The sequence below is a fragment of the Rhinatrema bivittatum genome, unplaced genomic scaffold, assembly GCF_901001135.1.
Source record: "Rhinatrema bivittatum unplaced genomic scaffold, aRhiBiv1.1, whole genome shotgun sequence".
Classification (NCBI taxonomy): Eukaryota; Metazoa; Chordata; class Amphibia; order Gymnophiona; family Rhinatrematidae; genus Rhinatrema; species Rhinatrema bivittatum.
In genome coordinates, this window is record NW_021820774.1 from 55723 (window position 1) to 68930 (window position 13208).

At 43.1% G+C, this 13208-nt stretch overlaps 1 protein-coding gene across 2 annotated transcripts in view; it reads right to left on the reverse strand.

Moving 5' to 3' along the window:
• Positions 1 to 13208, reverse strand: part of AGTR1 (angiotensin II receptor type 1) — a 50004-nt gene that overhangs the window by 23054 nt on the left and 13742 nt on the right. The gene's annotated exons all lie outside the window — the stretch shown is intronic.

A 13208-nucleotide genomic window follows, 5' to 3' on the forward strand; every position in this document is an offset into this window, starting at 1 on the left:
GAGAGAAAGAGGCAAAAGAGGAAGAGGGAAAGAAGTGAGAGAAAAGGAAGAAAGAGTAAATGTGATTGAGGGAAGAAAAGTAGGGGGAAACTCCAGGGGACAGCAAAGGAGACACAAGGAGACCCTTCAGAGGAGGCCATGCAAGCAGTGCAGATCCAGGACCCTCAATCTGTTCCACTCCGAAATCAGACATCTGGAAACTGACCTTCCCCAGCACGTGGCACTCCATAATGCATGCACGTTTAGCCACATTATGAGATGAGGTTCCTGGGGCAGTGTGTAGGTCAGGAAAGGAGAAAAATGTGCGCAGATTGCATTTTCAAATCTACGTGGGCTATTTTCCATTAAAAAGCTTGGGCAATGCAAGGGGCTGTCGGTACTTTGCACCCACAACAATTTTCAAAGAGAAAAGCATGTGGCTACAAAATACCCATAGACTTTGGGGGTCATTTTCCAAGGAGTTACCGCAGGAGATAATTCCACAAATCACGCTAACAGCCGTTAACGCGATTTGCAAGTTTGTATTCAGGGGGCAGAGTTTATGTAAAGTAGGAAAGAGTTATCATGGAGAGAGAGAGAGAGAGAGAGAGAGAGAGAGAGAGAGAGAGAGAGAGAGAGAGAGAGAGAGAGAGAGAGAGAGAGAGAGAGAGAGAGAGACTTGCTATAATGTCTACTCCCTAGACAGGTATTTGTATCCCTATGGGAGGCCCACCTAGTAACTCGAGGTGGGGATTAGGTATGAGTGTAGGGGGGTTGGGGCCACTTTCACATTCAACATGAGACATACGAACAGAACAGTGGTCTCTTGTGAAGATTTGATGGCCTTCGGAGTAAGGAAACTCACTCCAAGATGAGATTTGGGCAATGTTCTCTCAAACTAGCTTGATGGACACTCTACCTGGGCAACAACAAGCTAGTTTGAGAGAACATTGGCCAAATCTCATCTTGGAGTGAGTTTCCTTACTCCGAAGGCCATCAAATCTTCACGAGACCACTGTTCTGTTCGTACGTCTCATGTTGAATGTGAAAGTGGCCCCAACCCCCTACACTCATACCTAATCCCCACCTCGAGTTACTAGGTGGGCCTCCCATAGGGATACAAATACCTGTTGTCCCAATGTGGACAGTTTAAACACTTTACTTTATACAAGGTTCTGCTTTACCTAGAAAACCCTAAAAGAATCAGGTGTTCTTCCCGCAGCCAGACAAACCCGAAAGCGCAAATGATCGGGCACTCGATTCACATCCCTAGGTTCAGGCACCTCTTTTAACCAATGTTGACTGTTGTCATGCCTTTTTCATAGGCCTGTCCAAAACATAGACTATGAGCTATACTTGCTGTTACAGAATGCTGCTGCTTGTCTGCTAAAGGGCGAGCTATGAAATATTGCAACCTCGATGTTGGTTAAATTATATTGGTTACCTGTGGAGAAGAGAATTAAGTTTAAAATACTAGTTCTGACCATTAAGTAAAATGGTCCAACGTATTTATCTGTATTTTTATTTATGTACGAGCCCTGGCAGATTCTACGCTGCCAAGATGATCTGCTTTTAGTTATACCCCGTCTCCTCCTCCATAAGCTAGTTTGACGTGTGATTGGGCCTCAGCTAAGGACACCCTTACCTAAACAGTTATGACTGATCCAAGATGTAAAAATCTTCCGAAGACAATGAAAAGCCCATTTATTTACCAAGGCATTTGCTGACGTGATACCATGTTTTAATGTAGCCTGTTTAGGAATGTATGCTTTGTTATTGTTTTATAAGTCTGTTTTATAGTGATTTATGTTCTTTTGTACATCACTGACTAACTTATTTGTTATATGTTGTTTATAAGTATCTTTAATAAATAAATAAGTAGAAGCGCTAAATATTACAGTTTTGTAAATGAAAAATTGATTTGATACAACAACTTCAACCAGTTTATACCATACCCAGTACAAATTTGAAAAATACAAAAATTTATACTTTTATTGTATGACTATCTCGTAGAATTTACATATGGATTTTGATAGAATAATCTGAAAATATTTGCCCTCAAGTTTATCTACCTAGTTAAGACTTTAAGATCACAATCTGTCTTCTTAAAAATTCTAACATATCACTTGATTGTGATTTTTCTTCCAAAATTTCATTTTTATACATATAGCATATGCAGGAAACTCTACATAGATAAGTACCCTTATGTAATAAATACCTCCAAACTAACAGGGACTGCAAGGAACCAGCTACTATTCAACATTCAGAGCCTGATGCAAAAAGCTGAGTGTTAATACTGTGCGTTGAAATTCAGTGCTCAATTTCCTAATGCACACGATACATTTTTTATTAACTTCTGATGCAGTAAGCTAATGTTATGCTAATGCATCAGGAGTCAAAATGTGTGCAAACACAATAATGTATGCAAAATCTGAGTTAAAACATGCGCTCAGTATAGGTTGAAATGTACATTTCAATCTCGAGTTGGGGAGGGGAGGGGAGGGAATTCACTGAAGATAGGAAAGGGAAGCTCTGCTGTGTGGGTTCCCTGATGAGAGAGAGAGGTGGTCGAGGCTGTTGCTAGTGCAGTTGTAACAGACTCCTATGGGGATTAATAAAATGTCCTCAAGTGTTTTATAATGGTGAGAGTAGTAGTTTCTTCTCGCTTTTACTACTGGGTGGCTGCAGCTGGGGTGCTAGTTACATTTGTACCTTCTACCTAGATCTCCATTTTCATATTGTGCTAAAGAGATGCAAACTGAGGTTCGCAGATGATCAGCAATTTAGAAAAACTCTCCAGTTATTTATTTATTTATTTAACATCTCTTTTATACCGATATCCGTTTGCACATCGCATCGGTTCACAATAAACAAAAACTTTTGGGCGGTGCCCTTACATGTAACAGATAACTTAGTGAACTAGGAAAAATACAATTAACTTTTGGGAGGAGCCCTTACATATAACAAACATCAATGGGTAGATGCAAAGCAATAGAACTGTAACTATAACTATATACATGAGAGTGCACAGTACAAAATCAGCGGACATAAGGCGTTCATAACAAAATGACATTGTAAAATTCACAGGGGGGTTTTATGTAATAGGGGGTGACATGTGGTAGGCTTGTTGAAAGAGCTAGATTTTAAGTTTCTTTTTGAAAGTGGGGGTATATGTCTCCATGCGAATATCATGGGGCAGGGAGTTCCATATGGTGGGGCCGGCAAGAGAAAAGGCTCTGTTTATAGTAGAGGAGAGTTTAAAAGATTTGATAGATTGGGCACGAAGTGTTCCTTGGAGGGCTGGGCGGGTAGGTCTCTTGGAGGTGCGAGGTAGGAGGGGGGGATTAAGCCAGTTGAGGTTGGAATTTAATAGACTCTTGTGTATGATAGATAGAGTTTTATATAGAATTTGTGACTGTATAGGGAGCCAGTGTAGTTCGATAAGTGTGGGAGTGATGTGATCTCTTTTCTTTGTGTTTGACAGTATCCGAGCGGCGGCATTTTGTAGGAGTTGTAATGGCTTAGTGTGTGTTGCGGGAATGCCAAGGAAGAGTGCATTGCAATAGTCAATTTTCGATAAAATAATAGACTGGAGTACTGTGCGGAAATCAGTGAAGTGTAGTAGGGGTCTGAGTTTCTTTATCGTTTGTAGCTTAAAATAGCAATCCTTTATGATGGATTTAATGAATGGTTTAAAAGAAAGGTGATTATCAATAATGACTCTTAAATTACGAGTGTGTGATGGGAAGTTGGTAGACGAGTAAGCAAGTGGGATGTCTGGGAGCGGTTGCCTATTAGATATGATTAATAGCTCAGTCTTGTTGGAGTTTAGAGCTAGGTGCATGTCCTTTAGGAGTTGGTTGATGGAGGAAAGACAGGATTCCCAGTTTTGTAAAGCAGTTTGGATAGAGTCAGAGAAAGGGAAGATGAGTTGCACATCGTCAGCATAAATAAAATGCTTGATGTGCAGGTTAGTGAGAAGCGTGGTAAGGGGAATCATGTATATATTAAATAGCGTCGAGTTACTTAGAATTAGGATATCTATTGCATTATTTTATCTGTATTCTTGAAACAAATGAGGCATTGGGGCAGGGAAGGACAAGGGCCTGTTACACTTCTAAAGGTCTTCCCTTTCCAGTTTAAGAGCCTGGGAAAATCTTCACTTTAAAACACCTAAGTAAACCTCTGAAATAAACCAGGTGAGACATTTCAAGCCAATTCAAACATTAACCTGGAAAATTGCTGAAACTGCTTTCAAAAAAAGCCTATTCAAAATAACATTTTTAAGTAGTGTTCAGCTTCCTTCTGATTTTAACCATAGTGTCTATCACAATTTGTTGGATACCCTGAAAAAGTTTAACGTACTATCCTAACCCTTTTAAAGCTGTCAACTCTCTGTGGCAGAGAGTGAATTTCACTATTGAAGCAATGATGATTTGTTTTGCAAATATATATGCTAATCTCCAGGGTGTGATTACAGATTGCCAGCAGCTTTAAATGGCAGACAGTATAAATTCTCAGTATCCACGGATTTACTGTGCTAGTTTACGATCTGTTAATTGAAGTTTCTCTTTTAATGCAAACGTTGTTCAGCCTTAATCTTGCATTTCCAAACTGGTCCTTCAGGGGAGGGATTGTTAGTATATTTTATTCTTCAAAACATAAATCAGATCCAGATGCATTATGATTCAACGCATTTACACCAGGTTACAATCTTGAGACCAACCCTTAAAATTTCTAATCCTCATATTAATCCTTTTTTTTTTTATTACAGATATTATGGAGTTTAGTGAACAAGTAAGTTCTGGAACTCTTTAAAATCTATTTAACTTCCAGAATATGAACTTTTCTCTCTCTTGTTTTTGTTTTTTTTTAATAAATGCCCTTTTTAATTTTAATATAGTGGACCTAAAGGTCCACATCATCTATTAGATAATTATGCTTAATGAAATAAACAGTTTTCAATTCAAATTCCAAAAAATACATTTTCTCTGTCAAATTTAACTTTTTCCATTTTCAGGTTTTCTGGAATAGACTGGGATTTAACTGCAAGAGGGATAATTATTCCTTTATAACAAATTTCATGCTCTCTTTTTTTGATATTACAGAACTATCTGCAGGACTGTATGGAATCCTATGCATTTCTGGTAAGGTGTACCTTTTTGTAGAGATTTTTAAAGCTAAGAATGGTATAGTGAATGCACTATTGAGCTAATGCAGTCCTTAAAGCTCCAGTGATGTTCTTTTTCATGTTCCCATGGAGATCACTTTGACGCTCGTAAAATCGTAACGTTATCTTAAAAAAAAAAGTCTCCATCTAACCCCCTTCTACAGGCCATTTCTTCCGTATTGTTCCTGATGCAGCCCCACCTCCTATGCGTGTAAAAAACATTCCATCCAATCTGGAGCTGAACACATTTCTTTCAGCTCAAAATCTCAACATTCTATTTATAATAATTAAAATGTGTATGACAGGTTCTCCCCCTTCGGGGAATGGCCCTGGAAGAGATTTTGGGTGGGGGAGCTGGAGATTGTTGTGTGTGGTACCAGTGAACCACCACTAGATGGAGGCACATCAATTTATGGAAATTTAAAAGCACTATAGTTCTGAAACTGAGAAAAATACCCAAAATGAGAGCCTCAAAGTCTCTCTCCACCTTACACTGGGTGTCAGGATCACTAGAACTAAAATAAAACCTGTGGAAAGGATGTCTGTAACTTTGCTTGCAAACACGTTATCGCCCTAAGTAGCAAAGACTGGAGAGGGGAGAAATGAGACCCTCTTACATCCTCTCTCCTTATAAGGAGGAAAGCGTGAAGAATGCCTTCCCGGATCCTGCCTCCTCCTCCATATTAGGAGGAGAGAAGATAGGGAGGGGCATATGCTCCACCCCTACCCCCACCATCCCCTCTCCCTACGAGGAGGAAGCTGATTAGAGGAAAAGCATTCAGGTCTCCTTCCTCCTTTCAGTGACGACAGGCTTGGATGGTGGTGATGGTGGTGGGAGGGTGGCTGGGGGCGAGTACTCCATTTCTCTGATTCGTCCGCCTGTCTCAGGCAGGAGGGTACACTCACATGCAATAAATGTGATATGGATTCACTTTGCAATCTCTGATTCGAGGGGAATCCACATCAAAATGTGACCAGAGCCAGAAAAAAAAATCAGGCGAGTCCGATCAAAGGCAGGTAAAAGTTGTCTGGACTGGGTATGCCGCATTGTGTCTCCGTATCTAAAATTCACTGTGTTGAAGGATCTGCATCGGACTTTGTTTGACAAACTCATGTGCTGAAATGGAAACTATTTTGGGGGATTCATAGAACTAGGTTACCAGCTTTTGAAAAAAATATTTCACACATTTCTTCTTGAAAACACTGACCAAACAAATGAATATGTAAAAAGCCCATATTTTTATTGAAGAAACTTTTTAAAAAAGTACAGAACAGGAGAGATGAATGCATTGGAAACCTGATGTTTTTTCAGTTCACTATTTAGAGCCATATAATTAAATTCACTCACTATTTTGTAAATGTCATGATGCAATGTGGTGAGCAGAGAACTAGGCCCACCAAATAATTTTGGATAATATTACTTCATCCCCAATGATAACAGATGTCTTATTCCCAAGTTGAACATCTTGCTTTCATTCTGGAGTAAATATGACTGTTTAATAAATATTTTTTATGTGAACTTTTTCCCATTTTCTGGAACTGGGGAAGTGTAGCATTCTAGTAGCCATATTGGTCCTGGAGAAAGCAAGAATATTTAGAGGCTGTGATAAATTTTAAAAAGGGCTAACAAAAATGCTGTTGGGAGTCAGGATGGTGACTAGGCAATGGCTCCCGGGGCCCAGGCCCTGAAACTAGGTGATAGTGCCCGGGGTTTGGTGCTTTTGACACATAGCCGATGGGCAGTAGGTCTGGAGTGGTTCGCACAGTGCCGCCGCCTCTCCTGCCCTCTCTCCTTGCCCCGTGGCATGTGCTGAGCAGACACAGAAGAGCTGCTGTGATCTCTGCAGCTCCCCCTCCTGCGCCTGGCCCCCTCTCCCCCCCCCCGTTGCCACGGGGACTGGAAGGGGTCACGGCAGCAGCTGTTCTCTGCTTCCAGGTCACCGGATTCTGTGCTGCTGGCAAAGACAGGAAGCACTAGGCAGTCAGGCAAGCTGGAATGATGCAGGGGGAGGGAAAGGGGGTTAATTATTAAAAAGAGGATAAGGTGAGGAGAGTGTGAATTCTGGGTGGGTGAGAAGAGCGTAAATCAGGGCTTCCCAAATCTGTCCTGGCTGTGGGGTCTCCAGGATATCCACAATGAAATTGCATGAGATAAAATTTGCATGTACTGAGTCTCCATGATACGCACAGGTTAGGAAAAGGGACCCTCATAAAATTAAGGGTCCGTTTTCCTAACTGGCTGAGAGCCACTTCTCCTGAGTGCCCGCTGCTGAGGAGTCATTGAGGGTGCACACTTTCCCCTTAGTGCCTCCTTTTTACCGTGGCAGACCATTTGCATATTACATGGGGTGCTCCAGAAAGGTCGATCGGCGTGTGTTAGGAGAGTGGGCACTCAATCATGAGCACCCGTTTTCCGTGCGCCTATATTGCATTGGCCTGTATGTGAATACGGCGCAACATTATCCAATTAGGGAACACTCCGTAATTTGGATTTTAAACAGAAGTACAAAATATTTAACCATAACAGGTGTCAACAAAATGAAGCACAATAAACTGAGCGCTTGATTATTGATAAATAAAATATGAATAGAATTTTAAATGAACGTTAAGACATGTTCTATGTATCTTGTCTTTGTAATTCCTTTAAATTGTTTTGCTTGAAGGGCTGTGTGATGGTTTATAGGACTGTGAGCCATGTCATTTATCTGGAAGGACTGTTTTAAAGTTACTAAGGCAGCAGGCTTTGCTGAAAGAGTTGAAAACTGAGTTACTGTGGCTGGAACGGGGGTGGCTGATTGAATAAAAAAAAAACTGGGCATGCTAATCAAAGCAATGACCTGCTAATCCTTCTTGTACTCCACTCTCCTGTTTGACCTCCTACATTTAATGGTCAGTAATCTCTCGTCGTCATACACTATTTTGTAGAGATGTGAATCGGAACCGGAATCGGTTCGGATTCCGGTTCCGATTCACATGTGGGGGTTTTTTTCCATCGGGCCTGATCACAGTTTTGTTTATCGGCTGCGCCCGAGCCGATAAACAAAAAACCCACCCTGACCCTTTAAAACTAATCCCTTTGCTTCCCCCACCCTCCCGACCCCCCACCAAAACATTTTTACAGGTACCTGGTGGTCCAGTGGGGGTTCCGGGAGCAATCTCCCGCTCCCGGGCCGTCGGCTGCCACTAATCAAAATGGCGCCGATAGCCTTTGCCCTTACCATGTGACAGGGTATCCGTGCCATTGGCCAGCCCATGATGGCGCTGGCCATCCAGTGCTCCCTCCATGTGACAGGGGCTGGCCAATGGCACGGATACCCTGTCACATGGTAAGGCCAAAGGCCATCGGCGCCATTTTGATTAGTGGCAGCCGACGGCCCGGGAGCAGGAGATTGCTCCCGGAACCCCCACTGGACCACCAGGTACCTGTAAAAATGTTTTGGTGGGGGGTCGGGAGGGTGGGGGAAGCAAAGGGATTAGTTTTAAAGGGTCAGGGTGGGTTTAGGGGTTATTTTTGTGTGCCGTTTTTTCCGCCCTCCCCCAAAACGATACAAGAACCCCCACGATCAATATCGTGGGGTTTTCCTATCGTTTCGGGGGAGCCCTCGATTTCTGACGATTTTGAAAATATCGACGATATTTTCAATCGTCTGAAGCCCGATTCACATCCCTACTATTTTGGACTGTTCTGTCTCATGCGATTTGTGGAATGGACATGTAGCTCACATTTAAGTTGCTTTGATAAGTAACTGGGATGCTGCACCATAAACCCCATCCCAATTTTTGTCAGCTGAGGTCGATGCAATAAGTTGTGCTCAGCAGACCGCACAGTTTTATCCATAGTTGTATGTGCATTTTATGAGCGTAAACTTTACAAAGAGCTTTATGTTCTTGAAATGTGCTTGTATTTCCTGTTTAGCAAACTTGCATGGAAATCCTATGCAAATGAAGGCATTAAGCACTACCCCCCATGCAGAGCAGGGAAGCCTGAACCTTTTAAGCATGGGAGCAAAGATCAACTTTTCTAGCTGGATATCCTTTGTGCAAAGATCATCCTTCCTCCCCTGTCTGACTCCCTTAGCATAGGTGCAAACATTATCCTCTGCCCTCTTCGACCTCCTGAACAGGGGTGGGCCAAGCTTAGCCTCCTCCTTAGAATGATTCAAAGAGGAGAGCTGCAATGAAATCCTGAGATGGGCTGTGCCATGATGTCAGTGCTAGGGACTGGCTGCAGGAAGGAGTGACTGCAGTCCTCTGACTCAGACTTCACCCTCAGACCTGAAATGTCGCCTGCTCTGCTGCAGCCTACACCAACTAAACCCCTGTTAAAGTTACACTTTTTGACTAGGATAAGTTGCGTTTTCTGTGCCCACATACAGGCCGATTCAGTAAAGTCCGCGGGAGAGCGGAGGAACGCCCGCTCTCCCGGCGCGCGCGATTCTGTATTCAAATTAGATGGTGCGGTAGAAACGGGGAAAAGGAGGCGCTAGGGACACTAGCGCGTCCATAGCGCCTCCTTTTAGCCCGGAGCGGCGGCCGTCAGCGGGTTTGACAGCCGATGCTCAATTTTACCGGCGTCGGTTCTCGAGCCCGCTGACAGCCATGGGCTTGGAAACCGGACGCCGGCAAAATTGAGCGTCTGGTTTTCGGCCCGACAGCCGCGGGCCGACTTCAAATTTTTTTTTTTTAACTTTTTTTACTCTTCGGGACCTCCGACTTAATATCGGAGGGTGCCAGAAGAAATTAGCGCCTACCTTTGGGTCGGCGCTAATTTCTGAAAGTAAAATGTGCGGCTTGGCTGCACATTTTACTTTCTGTATCCCACGCGCATACCTAATAGGGCCATCAACATGCATTTGCATGTTGAGGGCGCTATTAGGTGCCGCGGGTTGGACGCGCGTTTTCCTCCCCTTACTGAATAAGGGGTAAGGGAAAACACGCGTCCAAGAGCAGGCTAACAGTACGCTCCGTCGAGCGCACACTGTACTGTATCGGCCTGATAGTTTGTTGTTTTAAAGAGAAAAGCACTGACGTGATCATCTGTTTGGAGGGTGAGCCTGTGAGGAAAGACTCCCCCATCATATACCAGATGACAGCAGCACCATTTCGGGCAGCTCCAGGAGCATGGCCTCCACCTTCTCCAAGAGCTCTGCCCGAGGTCCTCACTGCCTTTCGGCTACCACTTTTGGAATGTAATCCACTTTGAAACGCTGAAAAAAGTGCGAAAAGCAGAATATAAATCTAAATAAATCTAAATCTACCAACAGACTCAGGCCCTCTTCTTCTGAACGCACTGTCAACCTGTGGTTGGGCACACGTCCACAACCCCTTATGCTATAAGGGGAATAGTGAGTCCCAAAACGCGTGTCCAATGCACGAAACCAACAGTGCTCATCCCGACCTGTACATTTTTACACTCAGAAATTATGCCTGCCCACAGCAGTCAGTCAATTTCTGAGCAGCCCAAAAAATTGTACAGTAAAGCAGAAAATACTGCTTTTTTTGTACATCCTCCGACTTAATATCATGGCAATATTAAGTTAGAGGAACCAAAAGATTTAAAAAAAAAAAAAGTGTGTCAGCGGTCAGGTTAAGAAAAGGGACGCTTAATTAACGAGCGTCCAGTTTCCTAAACCATGGCTGTGCACAGGTTAGGAAAAAGGTAAAATTGAATGTACCTTTTCCCTAACGTGCTGACAGCCACCTGACAGACGCCCGCTGCCAAGGAGGTACTGGGGTGCACATTTGTCCCTAGTGCCTCCTTGGCAGCATAGCCCCTTATTTAAATATTAAATCTCTGACCCAGGAGAGGTGCTGGGCATGCGTTAGGAAAGCAGGCACTCAACACTGAATGCCCATTTTCCGAGCTGATTTATTGCATTGGCCCCAAACACATTTAAAATGTGAATTATGCCTGTTCTGAGCGCACATATTAACGCCTGATGCATTAGCATAAAATTAGCTTACTGCATTGGGAGTTAAAAAAAAAAAAATTAGCTTGTGTGTTAGGAAACTGTGTGCTGAATCTTAGCACACAGTTTTAAGGTTCAGCTTTCTGCATGGGCCTCCTAATGAGACAGCAGCACCTTCTTCATTAGCTGTGAGCCAGCAGCCAGATACCCCAAATCAGAGATGAACATGAGAACATTTACTGAGGCTGCACAGAGTACGTGGCAGCAGGCAGATGAACTCTAAACACCGGGTACACATGCAGCAACATGCAGCCCTGAATGGAGCTACAGGCTTACTAGGCCTGGGCTTAGGGGGGCAAAATTTGGGGCTAGCAAGTTTCCCCACACCCTCCTACCCCGCCGACTGGACAACCACTGTAATGCCGGATTTTAAAAAAGGGTGTTCTGGGAAACTATAGTCCGCTGAGTCTGATGCCAGTGTTGGGCAAAATGGTAGAAGCCATTCTTAAAAACACATTTATTGTTAATGTGGATAAGCACGAACTATTGGGGAGTGGTTGGGAAGAGGTTTGGTCTTCACCCATACTTTTGGATTTTCAAAAGTACTGGCATAAAATTTCCTGGAAAATGTTGGTGTGCGTGTTAGCAGGTATAATTGTGTGTGGGTAGTTTTGTTGAGGTCATTTTCAAAACAAACATACACGCATAAATTCGCTTTGCAAATTGGCGTAGCTTATGCATGTGTTCCCCTGATCTTCTTATGTGCAATGTTATAACATTTATCCCCATATGCATGGGACACCTATTTATTTAAGGCTCAAAGACTGTTTATTTTTATTATTCCATAATAACAAGCACAAAACAAATTGATTGTTGCCACAAAAATTAAGAACTGAAATGAAAAAAACCAAACAATACTTATGAAACATTGCCATAACATTTCCATTTGCCACCATATGAGCTTATCTTAATAGGTGTTTTAAAGATGTTAAATTGCATCCTGTGTTTAACCCAATACTTATGTTCAGAAATTGCTGTAGGTTGAGATGAGTTTGAAAGAATAATATTCACCACTCAAATTTCCTTGCTCTAAATCTGAAATAAAGGTCAGCTGAAACGTTGAAGGTGAAAGATACCTGCTTATTGTACTAACTCAATACATTTGTGGTCAGCTTTTGAGAGAATAAAAAGCTTCCACCTACAACTTGTTTGTAAACCTTCATTTCAACATATCCATATAGACAAACACAGCAACCAGAATACTTTACTATAAATCTGAATGAAATATATTGTGTTTCTATAATCCTACCCATAGATGTCTCCATTACAACCAAGATTTTTTTTTTAGAGGATCACTTATTACTTCCATAAAGTCTCTGCTATTGGACAGTACGTGCTTTATTTTTTAAAAGTGTTTCCAACTTTCTGTTCTATACCTATGACTAAACAGTTGAAAACAAAATTACAGGTATGATACCTAGGGGTAGATTTTCCATATAAGCGCGCCGTGTCCATGTGCACACACTTCCTGGCGCGCACACATGGATGCGCCGATTTTCTACCGTGCACATGCCGGCGCACGCGTAGTGCAAAATCCGTAGGCCACACGCATATGCACGCCGGATTTTATAATCCGCACACATATGTGTGGGAGGCGCGCATAAGGTGGGGGGGAGTTTTGCAATTTTAACAAGACGACGCACCCCAGTTCCCTACCCCCCTACCTAACCTCCCTTCCCCTAAACCCTACCGTTTTTCTTTTTTTCTGCAGCTCCTGAGCTGAAGTTGCGCACGCCAGGCTCCGGGACATCGAGCAATGGCGCTGTGCTGGCCCGCCCTTCCCCCCCACCAGCCCACCCCTTGCAGGAAGCCCGGCAAATGTGCGCATATGGCCTTTACGCGCGTGGCCAGGCTGTGTGGAAAATTGGCTCGGCGCGTGCAAGCCCTGGCCACGCGCGTAAAGGCCAGAATTTACGCATACGGCCTGCGCACGCACATGTACGCCACGCGCGCTCCTTTTAAAATCTACTCCATAGTGCGTAAGAGCAGAAAAAGACCAAGTAATCCATTTAATCTACCCAATTGTGTGACTTTTAGTGATCTCAACTCACTGACCACTAATAGTCTCCTTATGGATTAAAATTTATCAG